General features: G+C 54.5%; 1 long non-coding RNA gene across 1 annotated transcript in view; it reads right to left on the bottom strand.

The window, feature by feature from the left end:
- Positions 1-3015, bottom strand: part of LOC105888099 — a 5326-nt gene that overhangs the window by 431 nt on the left and 1880 nt on the right. The window contains exon 2 of the long non-coding RNA XR_001161749.1: positions 1513-1634. This is a non-coding gene — a long non-coding RNA (uncharacterized LOC105888099). The remainder of the gene's footprint in view (positions 1-1512; positions 1635-3015) is intronic.

The following is a 3015-nucleotide window of genomic DNA, read 5'->3' as shown; positions in this document are numbered from 1 at the left end:
GGACTTGAGCACCTCGCCAGGCCCCTGGTCAGATGGTCTGCCCCTGCCCTGTCCCACCCATGTCACCTGACCTCATCTCCCATCACCTGGCCCTAAGGCAGGGCCTCTGCACGTGCTATTCCTCCAGCTCCCACAGCCTGCCTCCTTCTTATCCCTGAGTCCAATGGGATGGACCTCCTGCCCTGCCAGGTGCTCACCCCACCCGTCACCCCACCACTGCCCGATGAATCTCAATCGAGGCATCTTCTTGCAGCACAGTGCTTATCACAACCTCTGATTTTTTATTCATTCATTTGAAGTTTGGAGAGTGTCTTCTGCCTGGCACACAGTGGCGTATTGCCCTCTATCTCAGGGATGTAAATAGCTGAGGCTCAGAGGGGTAATAAGAGGTGCTCAAGGCCACCCAGCCAGATGGGGTGTCCAGCTGCCTTGCTCAGCTCCCCAAGTTACCAATTAAACAAGTGATTGCACAAACAGAAATCTTGTAACAGATAGTAACAAGAAATCTTGTAAACAGAAATTTCTGAATCAGAAATCTTGTAAATTGCCTCTTCCCCATTAAAATGTAAGCTCTACAGATTCAAGAATGACGCCTGTGCCACAAACACTGCCTAGCATGCAGGCACAGTAATATAATAACTGTGGGTGCTGAATAAAGTGTTGATGAAGTACTCTCAAGGTATTTATCATAGTATCCTTAGGAACCTGTGATTCTGGAAAAGTCCTCATCCCCTGCCAGAGGTTCTTAACTCCATGGGCCCAACCACACCACTCCCTACCCCGCTCCCCACCAGGGGCACCTCAGATGCTCCCCATTCACCTGCCGGCTCTGCTTGCCGCCCCTGCTCTCAGCAAGGCCCCTGACCTCGGCATGCCCCCAAGAGAGGTTGAAGGGGTGAGCCAGGGCCAGGTGGGCAGCCAGCTCACCCTTCCCCAGCCATAGAGAAGAGGAGACCACCACCTGGGGAAAGGGACAGCCTGAGCCAGGACCCTGTCCAGAGTGACCTCCCCTGCAACCTGCACAGACAGCCTTCTCCATCAGGGTCAAGGCTGTGAGGGCAGGTGGCTCTCAGCACCAAACCCCAGTATTGTGCAACACCCCCTCCCCTGGAGAGCATCAGCCCATTTTACAGAGGAGGACATTGAGGCTCAGAGAAGAGCAGACAGAACAAGCACGGACAGAGATAGAACAGCAGGTGACACACAGCCTGCATCTCTGTCACTAGACCTGTGTGCTTCAATTTCACTATCTGAAAACAGGGCATGTAATAGCACTGCACAGACAGGAGGCTGGCATGAGGGTCACTGCACAGGGCCTGGCTCACGATAAACACTGTTATTATATTACTGTGACTGTCAATGTGTTTTTGGAGCTCAAATCTCCAGCCACTGACCCAATGCCTTTCCCACAGGCTGTCAGGGACCCGGGGCAACTGGACTAACTGGGCCCCACTCAGACGATAGGGTACAGTCAGCTCTGTCCACAGACAGGATCTCCTTTGGGACACCTACCTGGTCCCTGCCGTCCCAGCTGACAACAAGGTGGTGCCGGTGTCTGCCTCCTGAGTGCTCTGAGGACAGGCAGAGGGTGCAGTGTTGTGGCAGGGTCAAGGGCAGCAGGTGAGTGAGCTCCACTGTGTAGGTGGGGACACATAGGGGGTGGAGTGTGAGCTGGGGTCTTCAGCTAGGGGCTCAGGGGAATCTCAGCTGATGTCACCACACACTTAGGCAGGTGGCCACTTAGTGGCCACATGCTCAGGCAATTCTCACAAAATTCAGCAGCTACATGCTCACTTTGTCACCCTATCCCTTGACATACACCCTGAACTATCCCTGTGCTGTGGGAGCCCCTTGTGGCAGTCAGACTGCAGCAAGAGGTGACATCTGTCTTCCTGGCTTTGTACCTGGGCTGGCCTTGTGATGCCCTAACAGAATTCAGGAGCTGACAGAGTGCCACCGCCAAGCCTCAGCCCTAAGAGGGCTCACTTCTGCAGCCCGGTTGTTTAGGCCTCAGCTGTCCCAGAGCAGGTGACAGCCAGACCACCCACAGCACACAGGAGCCCAGCCACACCAGCAGAGCCACCCACCCCCCTACACTAACCTTCACATACAGGACTACTGGCAGAGTGGCCCAGCTGACCCAGCCTCGTGAGCAATGATAAATGCTTGTTTTAAGCCACCGGGCTTCAGGGCACTTTGTTACCATCCTAAAGCAAGAGCTGACAGCTGCAGCCCGACAGCCAAGCACCTGCGTCACCCTCCTCGGGTGCCTCACACTCAGTGGGGATCCTCACCTTCTCAGAAGTCCCACACTTTCCTCTGCCACTGTCCACTGTCCTGTACTTTCCTGACATCTCAGGGTGTGACGGGGTGCCCCAGAGAGGAGGCCTCACAGCAGACAGTCCCTATGCCCTGGATTTTCTCCCTTTATCTGGGGAGCTGAGCTGCCCTGACCTCCTGCATCACTAGATCCCATCTCATGAGGCCACAAGTCAGTTCTGCCCTCTGAACTCTCTGGAAGGGGCTCCTAGCAATTCCCAGAAGTTGGCACTAGCTGGTTCTCAAAGCATCACCAAGCATTGATTATGGGCACCCTGACTACACTCAGGAGCCACACACAGGGCAGGAACCCCGCATTCCTGCCACCCTCTAACCCGCCACCTGCAATGCCCTGTGACCACACTGCAAGTCTGCAAGCTGCTCGGCTCCCCAGGGGTGGGGCATGCTCACACACGCACAGACACACACGCACACATGCACGGACACATGTACAGACACACGCACATGTGTACACACATATACACACATGCACATGTGTACACACACATACACATGCACGGACACATGTACAGACACACGCACATGTGTACACACACATACACACATGCACATGTGTACACACACATACACATGCACGGACACACACACACATGCACGGACACATGTACAGACACACGCACATGTGTACACACATATACACACATGCACATGTGTACACACATGCACACATGCACG

This window comes from Otolemur garnettii, unplaced genomic scaffold (assembly GCF_000181295.1).
Source record: "Otolemur garnettii isolate 467f Iridium unplaced genomic scaffold, OtoGar3 scaffold00189, whole genome shotgun sequence".
In the NCBI taxonomy this organism is placed as follows: Eukaryota; Metazoa; Chordata; class Mammalia; order Primates; family Galagidae; genus Otolemur; species Otolemur garnettii.
This window is presented reverse-complemented; position numbering and strand designations above follow the sequence as displayed.